At 39.7% G+C, this 21,582-nt stretch overlaps 1 long non-coding RNA gene across 15 annotated transcripts in view; it reads right to left on the bottom strand.

Moving 5' to 3' along the window:
- The window catches only part of LOC114084255 (uncharacterized), a 107,499-nt gene extending 86,713 nt beyond the window's left edge, over positions 1–20,786 (bottom strand). For 6 of the 15 annotated variants that reach the window (XR_011708463.1, XR_011708456.1, XR_011708460.1 and 3 more), the window contains exons 1-5: positions 20,648–20,786; positions 19,778–19,873; positions 16,950–17,030; positions 16,724–16,765; positions 14,467–14,569 (exon numbers count right to left, since the gene is read on the bottom strand). This is a non-coding gene — a long non-coding RNA (uncharacterized lncRNA). Of the gene's footprint in view, positions 1–14,466; positions 14,570–16,632; positions 16,766–16,949; positions 17,031–19,777; positions 19,874–20,007; positions 20,104–20,647 lie in introns of all 15 variants that reach the window. The other 9 variants (XR_011708459.1, XR_011708467.1, XR_011708457.1 and 6 more) reach the window with 9 other exon arrangements.
- Between the last annotated feature and the right edge of the window lie 796 nt (positions 20,787–21,582).

The following is a 21,582-nucleotide window of genomic DNA, read 5'->3' as shown; positions in this document are numbered from 1 at the left end:
CAAATTCCTCACTTAAAACTTACTTTTATTTCTGCCAAGTGTTTTAATTGTCAGCTTTGTCATGGGAAACCTAATGCAAAAGTGGCTTGATTGCTCTCTGGGTAAAAAAAAAAAAAAAAGGTTAAAATGCCCCAGGCAGCTCACTAAGGCATGCACTGGAATGTAAACAGCTGCCAAAAGCCTCCAGATGGGACCAATCTGAAACTGAAGGAAAAGTGTCAGATCACCTTCTCCCTTCCTGGCTGAGGCACAGAGCAATGGTTTCAGGGCACACACTCTCTCTCTCTCTCTCTCTCTCTCTCATTCTTTCTCTCCCTGTGTCTTTTTCTTGCTTTCTCATGCTGTTTTACCCTTAAGGGCAATATCATTTTTTTTCCCAGGAATCTTATTTTTAAGATTCTGTAGTTTTTAGTTCATGATTTTGATCAACTGCACCTAGGTTAATGTGTTTTTCTAACCAGATCTATTTTATCCAGCTATAGACTCTGTGTATATGTGTGTGTGTGTGTGTGTGTGTACACACACACACACACACACACACACACTCTGCTTTTTTTAGTGGCCAACTTATAAGGGTTAGCTCTCAATCTATTAGATTTTTAAAAAGCTTCAAGGCTTTTGTTTTTCTCTGTATGTATATTCACTGGTATATTGTCATGTCTCCATGTTTGGTATCAAAATTGGCATATAAACTCATAGGCTAAAGTGTTGAAAAATGGATCCAAATACCTTTGGTTCACATGATTTAAAGGGTTCAATTTAAATTAGATAAACAATAAAATAAACATGTCTTTATAATTACTAACTCACAAGTTTTTCTAGGTGGCCAAATAACTAATAAAATATTGATGTTTATAAAATCTGTTTTGTCCATTATTTCTAGGATTGTTCATCAACAGGAAGAGATGACTAATCCTTTTGATACAGTTCTCTGATATCTTATTTTTAAAAAATAAGTAAATTGGATTTGACATATATACATGGAGTTGGAGAGTATCATGCAAAGTGAAGTAAGCCAATCCCCCCAAAAAAATCTGTAGGACAAAAATGTAGCAAATGGATGGCATTAGAGCAGATTATGCCAATCCTTAAAAAACAAATGCCAAATGTCTTCTTTGATATAAAGAGAGCAACTAAGAACAGAACAGGGAGGAAGAGCATGAGGAAAAGATTAACATTAAACAGAGACGAGTGAGGGGAGAGAAAGGGAGAGAGAAGGGGAAGCATATGGAAATGGTAGGAGACCCTCAATGTTACACAAAATTACATATAAGAGGTTGTGAGGGGGAAGGGGGGGGGAACAAGGGAGAGAATTAAACAACAGCAGATGAGGTAGAGAGGGAAGATGAGAGGGGAGGGGAGGGGGGATAGTAGGGGATAGGAAAGGCAGCAGAATACAACAGTCACTAATATGGCATTATGTAAAAATTGTGAATGTGTAACTGATGTGATTCTGCAATTTGTATTTGGGGTAAAAATGGGAGTTCATAACTCACTTGAATCAAATGTATGAAAGATGACATGTCATGAGCTTTGTAATGTTTTGAACAACCAATAAAAAAAATGTAGCAAAGAGGTTCAGTATAAACTTTCTGAGTATTCACAAAACAATAGAAAAATAAAATTAACTTCTCTACAGGTAAAGAATCCTTGTATCAAGTCTCATCACGAAATCTTTCATTTCTTTTTCTTACTTTCCAAAGCACAGACTTCTAGTAGATAAACCCCAAAAAAGATTTTACCTAGTATTTCAAAATATAAAGATTCATAAAAACAATCCAAAAAAGTCCTCAGAAGTGCTATTCCCATGGCAGAGGACCGAACTTAACAAAATATCCCATTAATCATCTTAATAATTCTTTACATTTATTTAGAGTCTTTAGAATTGTAGAAATAATTTTTTTATTCTCTTTCTAAGGACAAAGTATTCCCAGATATTAAAAAGTTTAACATCACAGATTTTCTCCTGTTTAATTCACTCACTTTCTACAATTCAGCTGACAATACTCTGAAATCCTAACTGCGCTTAACTTTTTAAACAGAAATTCCAAACCTACTAAATTTCTAAAATTTACCCTGGAATCCTTGTAGGGGTCACCAATTGTCAGGTCACCAATTGTCCAGTCTCAAAACTAAAACACTCAAGGTCACTCCAGGTGAACTGGGCCGCATAAAATAACCACACAGAGACAGAGAAATACCTTTATGTTTGGGTCCTATTAAGGTTCCTGTGATCTTGGGTGTCCATGGAAAGAGACAGGAGGCCCTGAGCAACCCTATGACAATGTGAATACCCCTGAGTTTCAATAACACACTAGGCAAGGAACTAATCCCCATTGAGACACTAGTGAAGGCCAATAATTTCCCAAGAATACTGGGGGGAAAATCTAAGCATTACTAGATATTGTGAAGCATCGTAAAACCCACTGAAAGATTAGGGCAGGCCCCAGGTTCACTATGATATTGGAAAGGCTCTGACATTCAATTAAACACCAAGAATATCCTGAGCACCACTGTGATACTGGGAATGGCACTGAGCTCCACAGAGACACTGGAAAATGTCCCTGGGATTCAGTAAAAAAATAAATAAATAAAACAGAAAAGGCCCTGAACTGAATGCTTCCTTTGTAAGGTTCATTGTCACTCTGAAGCTGGAGGAAGCTCTGAACATCAACTGAGACCCTGAGAATAGCACTGAGCCTATGGAGAAACTCTATAAAACCAAGAAAAAAGGAGGCACTGTGGATGGCTCTGAAATCCAGGGAGGTCTACAAAAGGCAATGAGAACTATTAAGACACCTACAGAGAACCTGAGAACAAGGTGATCATGGGAATGGTGCTCATCTGCACTTAGATCTTGTGAAGGTCATGAGACCACAAAGACTTCTAGGAAGGCTGTATACATCTGTCAACCCAAGGAAGGTCTTTAGCATTCTTAAGACTCTGAAGAAATTTTGAACACCACTGAGAAATCAGTGATTAAATTAAAACACTGAGACATTTATTGAGGACATCAGCCTCATCTAAGCACTGCGCAGTAATCTGAGCACCAGGAAGAACATGTGGAAGATTCTAAACATGACAAAAATTCTGAGGAAGGCCTTGAGCCCTCCTGAGCCCTTCTGATATAAAAAAGAAGGCCCTGAGTGTCATGAAGACTCTGAGGTAGGACCTGATCATCAGTGAAACCTGGGAACACTATAGCATCACTGATGCCTGGAAAGGCAATGATATCAATAACACTCAGGAAGAGGCCCTGGGCAGCACTGGGACCCTGGGAATGCCCTGAGACTCAATAAGATTCTGGACTGGTCCTGAGCAACCCTGTGACCCTGGGAATGACACTGAACTCTACTGAGAACTTAGTAAAGGTGCTGAGATTTTTCTGAGACCCTGGCAGAAACCCTGAGCATGGTACCATTGAGCAACTACCTAATTCCAGCTGACACCCTGGGAATAGCACTTCATATGACTGAGACACTGCAAAATTCCCTGAGAAACACTGAGAGTCGGTTATGACCATGAGGTCCTCAGATGACCTAAGCAGGGCTTTTAGCTCTTTGAAATCCTGGGGAACACCCGACCCCACTTAGATGCTGGGAATATCTATGATCTCTACTGAATATCCAAGGAAAGGAAAAAGAACACTAAGACTCTGAGAAAAACACCCTGAGCATGACTGTGAGACTGGAGGAGACCATGAAACACACTCATACCTGGGCAAGGTGCACACTCGGTTGAACCATATGAAATGCTGTGATCCTCTTTAGAGACCTGCAAAATCTTTGAATTCCACTGGGGAATTACACTGGAGAAAGTCCTGAGCCCAAATTAGATACCATTGAGAACCTTAATGCCAAGAGACACATTTGAAGGCCTTTAAATCACACTAATGGAGGGGCTGAGGATGTGGCTCAAGCGGTAGCACACTCGCCTGGCATGCGTGTGGCCCGGGTTCAATCCTCAGCACCACATACAAACAAATGTTGTGTCCGCCGAAAAACTAGAAGATAAATATTAAAATTCTCTCTCTCTCTCTAAAATAAATAAACAAATAAATAAAAAATCACACTAATGGAAACCATCTGATTATTTCTGAAATACTATGGACAGCTCTGAATCACACTGAAATTCTTCAAATGGTGCTGAGTACTATGTATATTCTGTGGAAAGCACTGAAGACCACTAATGAACATGCAAAAGCCATGAGCTTCATTGTTTATCTCAACAAGCTCTGAGACACAGGGAGACCCTGGGAAAGTTTGACATCTCTTGTTGTGGCTTTGATGTGAGTTGTACTCTAAACCTTCACATGTGAGACTCTACTAGAAGGATCTGAAAAGAGCATTAATATAACCAGTGATTTAATCCCCTGAATTGGATTAACTAGTGATCACTGAAGGATGTTAAGGTGTGGCTGGAGGAGTTGGGAATTTTGGGGCATGGCTTTCTGGTATATATTTTGTATCTGGTGAATGAAGGTATCTTCTGCTTTATGTTGGTCGTGTGAGCTTCTTCCCTCTGCCACACTCTTTCACCATGATGTCCCTCCTCACTTCAAGCCCTGAGATATGGAGCCAGCCTTCTATGGACTAAGACCTCAAAACCATGAGCCCTCAAATAAACTCTTCCTCCCCTACAACTGTTCTGGTGGGGTGATTTTAGTCACAGTACTGAAAAAGCTGACTAAAACAGATACTGGTTCCAAGAATTGGGGTAATTTGTGTGACTAAGTGACCATGTATTTAGTAAGCATTTTGAGCATTTTAAAATTGGTGGGAGGCCATTTGACCCAGCTATTCCCCTTCTCGGTCTATTCCCTAAAGACCTAAAAAGAGCATGCTACAGGGACACTGCTACATCGATGTTCATAGCAGCACAATTCACAATAGCTAGACTGTGGAACCAACCTAGATGCCCTTCAATGGATGAATGGATAAAAAAAATGTGGCATTTATACACAATGGAGTATTACTCTGCATTAAAAAATGACAAAATCATAGAATTTACAGGGAAATGGATGGCATTAGAGCAGATTATGCTAAGTGAAGCTAGCCAATCCCTAAAAAACAAATGCCAAATGTCTTCTTTGATATAAGGAGAGTAACTAAGAACAGAGTAGGGTCGAAGAGCATGAGAAGAAGATTAACATTAAACAGGGATGAGAGGTGGGAGGGAAAGGGAGAGAGAAGGGAAAATGCATGGAAATGGAAGGAGACCCTCAGAGTTATACAAAAGTACATACAAGAGGAAGTGAGGGGAAGGGGAAAAATAATACAAGGGGGACAAACGAATGTCAGTAGAGGGGGCAGAGAGAGAAGAGGGGAGGGGAGGGGAGGGGAGGGGGGATAGTAGAGGATAGGAAAGGCAGCAGAATACAACAGACACTAGTATGGCAATATGTAAATCAATGGATGTGTAACTGATGTGATTCTGCAATCTGTATATGGGGTAAAAATGGGAGCTCATAACCCACTTGAATCAAATTGTGAAATATGATATATCAAGAACTATGTAATGTTTTGAACAGCCAACAATAAAAAATTAAAAAAAAAATGAAAAAAAAAAATTGGTGGGAGGAATTTGAGATGTGTAGCAGTGCAAGATGGAAATGCTCGAGATTGTTATAAACAGAAACTAATGGCTGATTCTGGTGGGAGCTCAGAAGACCAGAATGGCAATAGGACAATTGTCAGTGAAGACCAGGCTCAAGAGGGTTCAGATGGAGGACTGTATTGGAATTTGGAGTAGCAGCCATTCCCGTTATATTCTAGCTGAGAAAGTCTGCATTTTGCCCAGGTCCCGAGACTTGCAGTGGGGCTGATTTTAGAAGAGAGTGTCGGTTTTGGTTTTTTGTTGTTGTTTTGGGTTTTTGGTTTTTTTCTATTAGTTGAAAACAGACACAGTATAGTTACTTTTACTTATTCTTCTTCTTATTATTATTATTTTTGATGTGGTGCTGAGGATCAAACCAAGTGCCTCACACATGCTAGGTGAGCTCTCAATCACTGAGCCACCACCCAGAAGTGATTGGCTTCTTTATGTGGTGGAGGAAATCTCTAGGTGGCATAGCATTCAGGTAGTGGCATACATATTGCTGGCACCTTTCAGCCAAATTTATTATAATATTCAGGAGCAAAGAGCAGAGCAGATTTGAAAAAACTGAACTTGACAGACTCCAAAACTGGGACTAAGGAAGTTGCAGTTGTTGAAGTCAGTAGCACCACTACAAATATGCTGAAGACTTTGACCAGAGACAATAAGAAAGATGGCTTGAAGGCATCTCAAAATCTGGCAAGACCACACCTATCTCAAGTTCCCTGGAGTCGAGGTGAGAATTTTCTGAAGAGACCAGAGGGGCATCTTTCTTACACAAGGGGGCCAAGAAAGTTTAGGAAATCATGGTGGAAGAGTGTGGCAGAGTGAAGCAGCTCATACGATGAACAGGGAGGAGAGGGAACTCCACTCACAAGATATAAAATATATACCCCAAGGCCTTGCCCCCAATGTCCCACCTCTTTCAGTCACACCCCACCAAGCTTCAGTTGCCACTCATTAATCCCTAACAAGGAACTAATTAAAAAACAGGCTCAGCTGCTCAAACACTCAGAGGCTGCTGCAGCCAGGGTCCCTGGAGGCTTGGCTACGGCTCAACATGGTGGCAGACCTTGGTGCCAATCATGCGGTTCTGGTTCTGTATAAATGTAGGATGCTGGAGTTTGGGACTTATGGAGGGTCCCGCCAAGATTTCAAAAGAAGGCCTGGGAAGCCAGACAAAGTACAACAGGATTGGAGTCCATGCAGGCACCTGAGAAGTCTGGAGATGTGAGGAGGAAACTGAAGTTGCAATGGAGACACCCTCCCCTCCCCCATTAAGAAATGCCAGTAACATGAGACATCATTCTTGGAAAGCTTCAGGAATTGAGCAGAGACAGGCAAAAGAATGGCCCCTTGGGCTACAACCAACAAGGCAACAGGGGCAAAGATACACAAGACCTTTGGAGAGAACATCATGATGCCATGTGTACCAGATGCTGACACATAACTGCAGGGCCTGTGTGACCAGCTGGATTTTAGTCTTGCTTTGGTCCTATGCCTTTTTTCTATGCCCTGAATTTTGTGAATGGAGATGTACCCATTATATATCGCATAATTGTAAATTACTTTTAATTTTATACAAACTCATAATGAAAGATTGCCTTGAGCCTCAGAGAAGACTGTGGACTTGAACTTTGAGCAGACTTGGAACAGATGAAACCATAAAGACTCTTGGGAATGGACAAAATGTACTATGCATTGTGAGATGGTTGTGAGTTTTTAGGCCAGGTGTGGAATGTTATGGTTAGGATGTGGGGTGTCCCCCAAAAGCTCACATGGGAGACAATGCAAGAAGGCTCAGAGGAGAAATGATTGGGTCCTAAGAGCCTTAACCCAATTAGTAAATTTATTCCCTGACAGGGATTGACTGAGAGTTAACTGAAGTCTGGTAGGTAGGGTGTGACTGGAAGAGGTGGGACATGGGGGCATCATTTTGGGGTATAGATATTAAATCTTGTGAGTGGAATTCCCTCTCTGCCCCCTGTTCATCATGTGAGCTGCTTTACTCTGCCACACTCTTCCACCATGGATTCCTGCTTCAACTCAAGCCCTGAGAAATGGAGCCAGTCTTCTCTGCACTAAGACCTCTGAAACTGTGAGACCTCAAATAAACTTTTCCTTCTCCACAGTTGTTCTGTTTAGAACCTTACATTATACCAGCAAAAAAAGCTGACTAAAACCACCCCACTTAGACCCTACAGGAGGCCTCCAACCCCACTGAAAAGCTGTTGGAAAGCATTTTTTTAAATTATTTTTTAGATGGACAGAATATCATCTTTGTTTCATTTATTTATTTTTATGTGGTGCTGAGGATCGAACCCAGTGCCTCTCATGTGCTAAGTAAGCACTCTACCACTGAGACACAACCCAGCCCTGTTTGAAAACTTTAACCTCACTGAAGCTCTAGGGGGAAAGAAAACAAACCTGAAAGATTCCCTGAGCCCCTGTAAGCCATTGGGAAGCACTGAGCCACACTGAGGCCCTGGAGAAAGGCCTGAGTTTACACAAAGGAACATGTAACCCTGAGATCAACTGACTGCCAAAGGCCCAGAGCCCCACAATGACACTGGGAATCTCCCTGAGTTTTAATGTCACACTGTGCAAGGTATTTTTCCCCACTGAGACACTGGTGAAGGCCATTGTTTACCCAGGATACTGTGGAAGAATCTAAGTACCACTAGAGAGTGGGCAGAGTTCTTTAAGCTACTGAATCAGTAGGGTAGGCCCTAGGCCTCACTAAGACTCTTGGGAAGGCCCTGACACACAGTCAACCTCTAGGGAAGATACTGAGCACAAATGTGATGCTGGGAATGAAACTTAGCTCCACAGAGACCCTGGGCAAGGCCCTGGGATTTATTGAGAAAGACCAAAAGATCCTGAACCCAGTGATTCCTTTGAGAAGATTCAGAGCCTTGATCTGAGGCTAGAAGAAGCACTGAGTAAAACTGACACTCTGAGAACAGCACTGAGCCTCATGGAGAACATGTAAAATATCCTGAAGACAAAGAGGACACTGAGCATGACACTGAAACTCCATGAGCCCCAGGAAAAATAATAAGAACTATTGAAACCCTGTGAAGTCCCTGAGTGTAGTGGTGTCCCTCCTCCACCAATGAATCTTAATTAAGCCTCTCCAGGTACCTTCAACATATGTGTTCTTATTAAGAGAATATCAGAAAAATTCTGGGAAAAAAAGCCCAAATGTGGTTAGACTTTCTGTTTCCTGTTACGCTGTCTTGTAAAAACTAAGTTTGGCAAAAGACTTTGTGATGTTACTTTTGCTTTTGTATTAAAGCATATAACCTATGACTAATCTAAAAAAAAAAAAAAGTGAAATAAAAGCACTCTGTATGAACTAAATATATATATATATATATTTATTTATTTATTTTTAGGTAGACTCCAGCAAAAGTGAAAATTCAAGCCCCTCCTCCCAGTGGGTATAAAGTCCAAAGAATTTCTAGACTCATGGTTCAGAGGAGGAAATTTTAGGATATAGCCAAACTGTGAACCAGCTGTAGCCAATAAACCTATTTTCTGCTAATTCCTCAGGTGTCCAGCCTCATTTGTCCTGCAACATTTGGTAATCCACATGAGAAGGTAATGGTGAAGTTCCCTCTCTTGTCTCTCAGGTCTGGCTCCTCTGGGATGTTGGAGGGCAATGCTTCCCCTTAGCACACCACAGAGGCAAATCATTGACTGAAGGAGGAACAACTCACCTGAAACCTCAGAACTGCCACCCTGAAGCACAACAGAACCCATGAGGAACAGGAACCAGAAATAGAAAACTAGGAGTACCACCTGACCAAACAGGTAGATCCTGGGTCCCTCGGTGGTAGCCCATCTGACTTACCCCAAGGCCTAAGTAGTGGGGACAGAGGCTTGTTCAACATCTGAGGGTCCTGAATAACCCTCCAAAAGGAGTTGGAACCAAAAAGGATCCAGGGAGTCACCTAATTAGTCTCTGTTTGGGGTCAGCAAGCATAAGGGAAACCATGACTTCCTGTTTGTTTGTGTAATTTGGGGGTTTTGAAATTTTGCTCTGACCATTGTTGTCGTGAGATTGAAATAAATCACTGAGTGTATCCTAAGCAGGAGATGAAATGTTTATTCACTAGCTGGCCATCAGGATTTACCAGCTGATGGGCTAAGGGGAAGACTGCAAGTTTACACCTTTTGAACCCCTCCAAGGAATAGTTCAAAACCACATTAATCATAAGTGGCAATTGCTATGATTCAAACTAAACAAACATCATGAGATATAAAATCCTAAGCAGAAAGGGAAGTGGTTCAAAATAACTCTATTTGAGGACAACTTAAAGAATAGTTACTAACATCTAGGCAATCATTGTCTGACAGGGTACTTTATGCAAGAAAAATGGAAAACAAAAAAAATTTTACATTACATAAGAACAGAAAAAAAAAGGTGTTTCTAAGCAGGGTGTGCTAAGCAGGATCAAAATGGCAGAAGCAGAGTTTTCTCATGGGAGAAGCATTTCTTACGTGACATGGAGTCTCAGGATAAAATGGAGTCTGTTTGGTCATTGCTCATATAGTTTGGCCCATAACACCACGTCTGTGTGAAAGTGTAAATGAGATGAACAAGAGAAGAATTCAGATGTAACTAAAGTACCAAAGTGAGCGCTGAGCCCCAATTCATGGTTCCATGGAACCTCATTCTGTCTGTGGCAGAATTCCACCAACCAACACCTAGGTGGAAGCTCCAGGTGGGGGATTGATATGAACCCACAAGGCTAAGCAGACACTCAGTCCTGAGAGGAAAGAAACTGGAGATGTACCAAGTGATTATTGTCATAGTTGTGTGACACCAATGCAGGGTGGAACATGGGAGGCACACAAAATAACTGAATCCCTTAATCCCCTTGGAATGTCTGTTGAGAAACCTTAAGAAAGGCTTTAGGGGAGTCTATGGGGTGAAATTCACTCAGCAAAGTTGTGTTCTCTCTGTGAATTAGAATGGCCAAGCTTAGGGGTGGGCTGGCCGCCAGAAGGATCCTTAATTGAAAGTGTCATTGCTGAGGTCTTTTGAATAGTTACTGGAACTCCTGGATACCCAGAATAGTTCCTTGATTGCTGGCAAGAGATAGCCTAGAAACACACCCCTTGGTTGAGAGCCTGTCTAGATGGATAATCCAAGTTGAGGTTAGCTCAGATTTTAGCATCCTCTAAGACCTAAAAAAGGCAACTAAGAAAAGAAAATCTGACAAAAAAAAAAAAAAAAAAACAGCTTTGCCTGGTGAGCCAGAAGAGAGCCCACCACCTTACCTGCCACTCTACACAACATTTCCAAGACCACTGAGACAATGGGCAGTCCCCGAAGCCCCTAATCCCCAGAAACAGCTGATTACGGCTCTTCAAAACAGCTACTCCTTCCCTTATGAGGTCCTCAAGTTCAGAGGCTTCCCAAGGGCCAAAGAATCCTCCTCCACCTTGCAAGATCAAGATGGGAACCCAGCCTAAGACCAGAGAAAGAACCCAGCTGAGAGCTCTCCAGATGCCCCTGTGAGAGACTTGAGGACCTGCCTATGTTGTCCAGGAAGAAATCGTCTGAGGGGCTCAATGCATTTTCAAATATCAGGCTTTTGCCTCCAATGATCTCTGAAATTGGAAAAATCACACTACCTCCTACACACTGAAATCTCAGACCATGATTGATATGATGCAATCTATTATCCAGACCCACTAACCTACCTCCTTGTTAAGGCTTGGATGTGAGTGTCCCCCAAAAGCTCACATGTTAGATAATGCAAGAAGATTCAGAGGAGAAATAATTGGGTTGTAAGACCCTTGACCCTATTAATTATTTAAATCCCCTAACAGGGATTATAACTAAAGTGGTAGTGTGTGGCCGGAGAAGGTGGGAATTGAGGTGTGACTTTAGATATATATTTGTTTATGGCAAGTTCGTTCGTCTTTCTCTCTCTTTCTCTCTCTCTCTCTCTCTCTCTCTCTCTCTCTCTCTCTCTCTCTCTCTCTCTCTCTCTCTCTCCCCTTGCTGATCAACATGTGAGCTGTTTCCCTCTACCACATTTTTCTGCTTTGACATCCTGCCTCACTGGAGCCCCAAGCAATGGAGTCACCTTCTATGGACTAAGACATCTGAAACCGTGAGCCCTCAAATAAACTTTTTCTCCTTTAAAACTGTTCTCATCAGATGCTTTAGTCACAGCAGCAAAATACCTGACTAAAACACTGAGGGAACTGCTGCCAGCTACTTCAGAAGAGGGAAAATGGGTGACCAAAGCTCTTTTAAAAAGCTAGAGGAACATGCCCCAGGTACACAAGGCAACATCCAAGCCTATGCCCAGGCCCTGTTCCCCAACACAGACTCAGGGTGGGACCCCAGCAAAGATGAAGACCTCCAAAGTTAAAGAGATATCAAGAACCCCTCATAGGAAGCCTAAAAGCTGGGAAGGAGAGCCTTAAACATGAACAAGGTGTCAGAAGTTCTCCAAAAGCCTGATGAAAGCCCCAGCCAGTTCTATGAACAACTTTCTGAAGCCTCTGACTCTTCACTCCCTATGATCCTGAGGCACCAGACAACCAGCAGGTGGTCAACACAACCATTGTAAGACAGGTCCAGAGTGACAGTCACCCAAACTACAAAACACTAGAGGGTTTTGCTGGGAAGAATGCCACCAGAGTGTTTGTCAGTCAAGACCAAGAGACCCAGCAGACTGAAAGATGAAGAAGATGGTTTCTCCTTGCAGCTGCCCTTACTATAAACCCAGAAATCACCAAAAGGGGTTCCCACCAGGACAAAGCCAAAACAAATATCAAAATAGGAACCACATGCAGGGCACAAGAATGGTCTCAACCAACCTCCTCACCCGGAGATTAGACTGAGACTGAGACTGAACCATGTACCCACTGCCATCTAGAGGGCCCTGGAAAAATAAATGCCTTAAACTGAAGAAAGCTCACTGAGTTCCTGCTACTCCTTACCAGGATAAGAGAGACCAAATTATTCAAGCATGATACCAGTCCTACAAATGTGTCCCCCAAGATGCTCACTACCCAGACACCCCTATGATGCCCATGAGAAAATTTTTGTTACAATGGAAGCCATGAAAAATTATGATGAGGAATAGGAACAACTGGGCTCCATTTGGGGGCCCCCAGGAGCCTATGGTTCAACACTTATAGGGAACAAAAATATGGACTTTATGGTGAATGCTGGGGTTCAACATTTGTTTGTGACCCAACATGTGGGCCACTTTCAAAGAAAGAGACTACAATTGTAAGGGCCCCAGGAAACAAAACTCATCATCCTTTCCTGTTACCACAGCATTGAAATTTAGCAGCCCATGAAGAAGTCCATGAGATACTGAACATGCCAGATTGCCCAGTTCAATTGATATGTTGAGACTTAGTAGGAAAGCTCCAAGACCAGACAATTGTTGATGCAAAAGGCCAGTCAGTGCGATCATTGGGAAAACCTGAATCAAATATTTTAACCCTGACAATTCCCTGGAAAGATGATGGCACCTCTTCAACCTAGTGGAAACATCACAACAGGAAACAGACATCCCTTTCCAACTACAAGAAGCATAGACAGAGGTCAACCCACCTCAACTAGCCAAAAATTTTCTCCCAGTGGTGATGAAATTTGAACCTGAAGCCATACTGGTACACTGAGATAACATTATATTCCTTATAAGACAAAAATTGGAATTCAAAAACATTTGGACACACTTTTACAATATGGAATTCTCAGAACTCGCCAATCACCATGAAATACACTTCTTTTGCCTGTTCAGAAACAGAAACTGATGATTATTGGCCAGCCCCAGATTTACATGCAGAAAATCAAGCCAGAGTCACCTTACATCCTGTGGTTCCCCAATCCACATAATCTCCTAAGTCTGCCCCCAGCTGAGGTGGGCTACTTCACATGTCTGGACCTTAAAGATGCCTTCTTCTGCATGCAATTAGTACCGCAGAGTCAGCCACCCTTTGCCTTCCAATGAGAAGACTCCAATGGGAACAAGGGCCAATTGACCTGGACTAGGTTACCACAAGGTTTCAAAAATCCACCAACCATCTTTGGGATGGTGCTGGCCTCTGACTTAAAAGCCTTTCCTGCAAAACAATGTGGATGCACTTTGTTCCAATATGTAGATGATCTGTTCCTGTCTGGAGCAACCAGAGAAGACGGCATAAAAAGAACACAGCTGCTTCTCACTCTCCTATGTAAGGCTGGTTACAAAGTTTCAAAAAAGAAAGCCCAGATCTGTCAAGAAAAGTAAAGAACCTTGGTTTCTGTCTGATTCCGGGACAGTGGCAACTGGGATACAGGAGGAGACAGATGACCTGCTCAATTCCAGTCCCTTCAACCTGCTGTCAAATCAGAGATATTTGGTGCTGCTGAATTCTGCTGTGTCTGGATCCCCAACTTTTCAGTTATGGTAAAACCCCTCTGTGAAGGCCCAAAAAGGGGAGAATAGGATCTGCTGTTTAAGGGGTCAACAAAATAAAAGGACTTTGAGGACACTAAAGAAGCACTCACCAATGCACCTGAACTAGGACTCCCTGACCTCACAAAGCCTTGTTCCTGTAGGTCCGTGAATGGTATGGAATAGCTGTAGGGGTCCTGACTCAAATGCTGGGAACATGGCACATCCAGTGGCCTATCTATCTAATCAGCTGGACTCTGTATGTAGCCCAAGGCTGCTTATGGGCCCTTTCAGTCATGGCCCTTCTGGTGCTGGAAGCTAATAAACTAGCTATAAAATAAGAATTAGGTGCCCGTGTTCTTCATTAATTTTGACACTATTAGAGTACAAAGGATAATGTTGGCTAAATAATGAAAGAATGGTCAGTTACCATTGGGGCGGGAAAGCAAACCTTTTTCTTAAGATGGCAGCTGATGCTTAAGATGGTCATCCAGGTGCTAAGAAAGGACTTCCACTGGGTAAGAGAGTCTTTATGTAGTAAAGTTGTAATACATCTAAATAAAAAAAGAGAGAGAGAATATAATTAAGTGATAAAAATGTCTATATAAGTGAAGGGTAAATATTAAAAGGTTTGTGTACAATTAAGTTGGTTACACATAAGTAGTTAAATCTACTCAAGGTTTTTCCCTAAAGTCAAATATTGATGTAGTGATATAAACCAAAGTTTAATAGATATGTTGAAATGACAAGGATTTCTTCAAATATGAATTTACTCTTAACATTGAGTCTGTTAAGTTTTACTACCTAGAGCAATAAGTGTTAAAAATCAGGGTTTATATTGTTATTTTAGAATATTGAACTAAATTACAGAGCCTAGATTTTTCTTTAAAAGCTAAATTTGATTAATATTTAAACATCAATGTAATTATCACACTGTATACTTTTTTGTATACTAAATGTGTTCACATATTTCAGGTATAGAAGTCTTTAAAGTAAAACTTTTATTTTATTTTTATATGTGTATTTATTTATATGTGGTACTGAGGATCGAACCCAGGGACTCCCTCACACATGCTAGGCAAGCACTCTACTGCAGAGCCACAACCCCAGCCCTGAAAGTAAAAGTTTTGAAAGAACACTTTATTAAGCTAGTGCTCTCCAAATTAAAGTTGTCTCTAATGGTAATTTTAGACTTATAAAGATAACAAATTTTATTCAGGATTTATTTATATCATTAAATGTTCTGTAACAGAATCTAAACCTTATGTTACTTGTTACACTGGGATAAAAATGTAAATGTATTTCTAAAAGATAATGAGGGACTTATCTACTTAAAGATTATTCTTGTAAAACATAAAAACGTTTTGCCACTTTTTACACAAAAAGAAAGTTAAACCTCTCTTAGCCTTTCTTTCATTCTTATTCCAGATAATGTCATATTGTGTTAATTAACACAATCAGTTAGGCCATATTCAACAAATTTAAAGGTATATTCAAAAGATTGATATTTTATTTTAAAGATTGCTGTGGTCTCAAACATGGGACATAATGTATAACTCAGCTAAGGTTTAAGATTATGTACAAACTAAATATCTTTTTTTACTCTTGTTAATTTCAAGAGTTTTTACTCTTGTTAATTTCAAATTTTTTGTTTAAACTTTAACTGCTATATGTTATCACCTTACAAAAGTACAACTTCAAATATAACAACCTAAAAGGCCATCATCTATAGACAGATAGTATATAATGCTAACTTCCAATACTAATAGAGACCCTAATTAAATAAAAGGGGCAAAGATGATTGTAAAGTTATAAACATTAAAGTTAAAGCCAGGTATTCTTACTTTAAGACTGGATTGCTGGATATAAAAGATCAAGGCTTAAAGATTAAGGTTAAGGGGGGTGGGGGTGGGCAAGAAAACAAATATTTGGATCTTCTCCTCTGAGTCAGCTTGAACCCAGGGAATAAGAGAACTTCTCTAAGAGCTTTGCAACTCTGGTTCACATGACCTCCCAATCAGGTGAATTACTGGGACCTTAAAAAAAGAAATCCAATCAGTACACATACTCCAAAAGAGGAGAATCACTGGAAAAGACAGATATCCCTGGTGTTTCCGAGGGAAGCCACATGGTCAGTGAGACCTTGACTTATCCTGTTGGATGGCATTAGCAGAGCTAAACAGCTGCTCATTAGTTCCCCAACAGAGACCCCAAGAGAACTCAGCTGACTCTTAATGATAAATAAGAACAAGGTCACTTTGACCAGCTTGATCTTGAATACCTAACAAATACACTTAAAATGAAAACAGAGGTCATTTCAATAAAAAGATATTTTACAAAAATCAGATGGCATTAAGTAACTTAACTAAATGTTGTGTTATATTCTTGATAACTCTGACCAGGTTAAAGATTTACATTCCCAAATTTAGCTTTGTCCTCTCTGGCCTTTTAGGCCTTATTATGAGGACAACTTCTCAGCTCTGACACATCCTGGTGAGAGATTATTGATTTCTATCATCTTCAGGATATTCATTGACATGTTCCAGATGATAAAACATTTATCTTGTATTAATCTCATATCAGTACTCATGTCTTTATGCTTCTTTCATAGACACACCCATTCCCTGTAGAGTCTCAGGACTAAACATGCAAGGTCATTCCAGGAGAATTGGGCTGCATGTAATAACCACACAAAGGCAGAGAAACACCTTTTTCTTCGGGTAATACGATGGCTCCTGCAACCTTGGGGTCTGTGAAAAGAGAGAGAGGAGCACAGGTTGAACCCTTTCTTGGGAAGAAGCCATTCAAATGAGGCAAGGGGTAGGATTACAAGGGAACAGGTGAGTGTAGCTCAACTGCTGCCCACATGGGCAGCTGAACTTAAGGTCGCTCGTGTGAATTTCCAACCAAAGAAAACACAGACACACACTTTACATTTAATCAAGCTTCAGGATGGTTTCTCCACTCTCTGCCTCAGGCTCCCCAAATGGGAAAGCAAGAGAAAGTCATGGGAGGCTGGTGAGAGAGAATGAGCATATTTAGAAGTGGGCTTTTATTGGGGGACCCTCATTCTTAGAAAGTTCCATCCAAAAAAACATCAGAAGTGGCAGGGTTACAAAGGACAGGTGAGTGTAATTTGACCCAAAGGGTCATGGTGTGACAGGCCTACATCTGAAGATACACCCTCAAACTTCTTGGACCAGGACAATGTCCAGATCACTACAATATGTAGTGCCAGTCAAAGTCTCTGCCCCCTAGGATGGAAGGAGCAGATCGTTCAGAGTGGCTCCCCATACTCAACCCTTTGTGTGCCATGCCTTATTATCCAAGCAAGGGAAAAAATGGAGTATGAGTCATGGCACTACTGAACCAAACTACAGTGCTCTTTCAGATCCCCATGGTGCCTCGTGACTAAAGGTGCCTGAATTTGGAGTAGCTACCCACAAATTCCCCCTTGATTAATATTTAAAGGCAATTGGGTACTACATGATTTAATCACCCAGATTCTCAGTCCAAGGTCATCATAATCTACTATTGAAACACAAAAAGAATTAGTAGAAGACATATCATTTCAATAATATAGTCAACTTGCAAGATCCAGGTTATTATTATTACTCTGACAAACAATCATCCGAAGATTTTTAATATTTTCTCAATTTATTGGGAAGCATTGCGTTTGGCCACAGTAACACAAATGAATTTAATTGGCATAGCATTTAAGCCTATCCACAAACCATAGAGCAGAAGGCTCATTTGCATTATTCAGAATATTGTCTTCTAGAGCATTTTAACTTAGTTCAAATTCTTCCATCACAACTTATCTGAGTATGAAAGATCTTGGAAGTAATTTAAGTCAAATCTTAAGAAAATTCACATGTTGTAAGTTTAAACCATCATCATAAAGCCTATAATTATAGAAGCAAGAAACGATATGTAATGTAGTCACTTCAAGGATCATGAGATCAGGAGCTTGCCTAGGTCTAGTTAATTGGCATGCACCTGTTTCAAAGCCTGAATGTTAACTTGAGCATATTATAGGTCTGAAATATTAGCTGGCAATAACTAGTGATACAATAAGATGAGTTGTATTCTTACCAGCTACAGGATATTCATCACCCTTCCTCTTAATTCTCACATTGAAGGAGTTTTTTAGGTCTGTCAGTAATGTAAATATTTTGAAGGTAGAAGTCAAACATCAAAACATCCTTTTGGGTGCCAACTCACTGAGGGTTAGGTTATTATAATAAACGTCCAGGTGTTATGGCATCCTTGCATAATCAGCTTTGTCAATTCTGTGAGACCAGCCTAAAATATATCCATTATTTCTAGATATCTTGTGTTGCACTGGCAAGACACTTGCACAATCTAATCACGTAGGAAAAGTGTCAATTCCTATTGTAGAATGAGTAGGAGAGTAATATGTTGGTGGATATCTTATGTACATATAGAAAAAAATCTATTTTAATAATCTTTCTGACAATTGTCCAGAAAAATAAATATAGTCTTAACTTTTAAGGACCAGCATGATTGGCTGGTTTAGGTTTTTTATATGCTGTCTTTTTCTCAAAAGATACTCCCAGACAGTCTGTTTATCATAAGATCAACATATAGGAATAATTGAACATTACAGTCAGTACAATTAATCTAGTTCATGGGTGGACTTTCCAATCCACACTTCAAGGCACATTAAAGGTGGACCTGAGAATGAGTCCATAGAAATCTCTTCATAATTTTTACTTACCTGAAAAGCTCATGAAGCTGCATGGCTATAAATTCTGCAGTTGGGAGATTTACCTTACTATTTCAGGCTTTTCAGTCATTTCCATGATGAGAGGTTTCAACTCTCCTTTGAAATCTGATTTAATTTACTGAATCATGTTGAATAACAGTAAAACTCTCAATATTACAATTTAAGAAAATTTTTTTTAAATGTTTGTAAGATCTAGTATATGCTTACAAACATTAGATATTTATAAGGGGTCCTCTTTTTCCCCTTTCTTTATTTAAAAGACTGGTATAAATCATAGTATCATTAACTTAAATTATAGGGAGCCCTCTATCTCTTCTTGAGAGAAGTTTCCAAAATATCTCTATATCTCAGAATATTATCCTTTAAATAGGTGTCTCTCAATTGTCTTTGAGAAAATATGGTTAAGCTTACTTTCCAGTGTAGGAAGTAGTATGTAAATCTTACCATTTTTTATGGATAATAGGTCCAATCAAAGAACTTATATAATACCAAAGAATTTTCAACAAATTTTGCAAACTTTATATCTCAAAACCAATGTACCACTTTAATTTGAAGAATGTCAATGTTCTGCCAAACCTCACAACTATCCAGCAAAAAAAAAAAAAAAAAAAAGTAATTTGTAAATTTCAGCAAGGTCTTTGAAGCCATCAAATTTAGTCTCTAAGGAGAATTGTCAAATTTGGGATCTAAGTCAGCAGTTAAATATATTTAGTGTTTAATCAAGGATGTGAATATATTTACTAAAATTAATCCTTGCCTTAAATAATGAGAATCATTAGGCAATAAAGACCACATCACATCAGCACAGTAGAATCAAGAAAATAGCCTGAAATACTCTTGAATTAATCAGTATGAAAGATCTTGGGAGTAATTTATAGTCAGTCCAGTACATATAAATCTCTTTTTCAATTGTTTAACTTTCTATATCATCTGTCTACATAATGATATAAATATTTTTCTTTTTGGAAAATACTTTTATCATTAAAATCCAGAATACAAAGACTTGTTTTACCCAAAGATGATTCATTACTTCCTCTTAGGACCTCCAATGTGTGCTTCCTCTCTGTGGAAGTATCTTCTTTTCCTTTTAGTATTCTCCCTGGTTTTCCTTTGAAACAATATTTGAAAACCTTAGAATCTAACAAATTATTTTATCTTGATAAGAAGAAACACCTCAAATGAAAATATAGTTAAAGCCTTTGGATATTTCTGTAGACAGAATTAATTATATTTGTTTATTACCTTATAAAGTTTGTAAAACAATTTGAGACAGATTACTTGATGGTTGTATTATCTCTTGAAAGTAAATTTGTAGTAAAATACATTTATCTCAAATACCTGTAATTAAAAGGCAGAGCATCAGAGAAATGCATGTATAAGTAATATATAAATTATGTGTTTTCTGTTGAAGAAAAACAATTAGATAATATATATTAATTAAACAATTAGACATATATGCTAATTATTTTATGAATTAACAACTACAGGTTGTCCAAATCCCTAGAAAAAATATATATTAAGAATAAGGGCATAAATTATGATTGTATTAACTTTATGCAACCACGTGGTTCTTATGATATTTGGATCCATTTTAATTTTCCTTCAATTAGTAGTGCATTGTTTTATATTTCTGACGTAACATATTAAGATCCTTCTTTATACATTTACTTATGTCTTGTAATTTTATACTCAGGAATGAGAATGAGGTCTTTGATTATCACAGGGACATTGCCGGCTTTTGTCCCTGTGACAAGCAAATGCCTCCTCATAACCTTCAAAATTAAAAGCAAAACATAAAAAAGCATATATATGTCTCATAATTGTTACATTATCTCTGCAATTTTTCTTAATAATACAGAATAAAGAAAAAAAGGTAAGTTACCTTTGAAACTTTGAAAAAGTTAGGCTCAGGGATGCAATGTAGAAACAGGTGGAATTAAATTTTGCCTGAAAAAGACCTTTCATTAGTATTTATAGGTGGATATTGTTGAAAATGCAGTCTCTGTGCAGCTCCTGGTAGCAGGGATGAAACAGGAAGTACAGGTTAGTGGCTGGAAAGCGGGACCAGAAGTCCTGTCTGAGTGACAGTGAAAGGACCAATGGGAAGCCGGGAAAATACAGGAGGCAGGACCCGGAAACCAGCTTGGGCCTTCCAGGCTTCCTGTTGTTACCTTGGTGATGGAAACTGCAGGGACCAGCTGTTCCTTGTCTGGGGCAAAGGCTCCCTGAGCTTCCCTAGCCACTTGCATTCCATTTGATTTGTTTGTATTTTCTGCAGCTGGGGAGGGTCCTAGGGTGGGAGGCAGCTTGCCTTGTCTCTGCTCCCTGTGTTTGCTGCAGCTGGTGTTCTTCTGTCTTTTCTATTTTCCCTTGCAGCACATGGAACTTTAAAATGTGTGTTTTAACAGCAGATGCCAGTGTTACTATTAGATCTTAAGGCAGTCTGCATTTGGCACCTAGGTCGGGTTGTTCAAGGGTTAAAAGCACTGCTGGTGGTAGGTCTAGTTACAGACCCCATTATAGAACAGTGGCTAAAGTCTTTTGATTCTGATGTGGTAGGTCAAGAATGTAGCAAAGAGGTTCAGCATAAACTGAGTATTCACAAGAACAATAGAAAAATAAAATTCACTTCTCTACAGGTAAAGAATCCTTGTATCAAGTATTATCACAAAATCTTTCTTTTCTTTTTCTCACTCTCTAAGTGCAGACTTCTAGTGCATAAACCCAAAAAAATTTACCTAATATTTCAAAATATAAAGATTCATAGAAACAATCCAAAAAAGTCCACAGAAGCGCTTTTCCCATGGGAGAGGATTG

Source organism: Marmota flaviventris, chromosome 9, assembly GCF_047511675.1.
Source record: "Marmota flaviventris isolate mMarFla1 chromosome 9, mMarFla1.hap1, whole genome shotgun sequence".
NCBI classification, from domain to species: domain Eukaryota; kingdom Metazoa; phylum Chordata; class Mammalia; order Rodentia; family Sciuridae; genus Marmota; species Marmota flaviventris.
The sequence above is the reverse complement of the archived record's forward strand: the minus strand, read 5'-3'. Positions and strand labels throughout refer to the sequence as shown.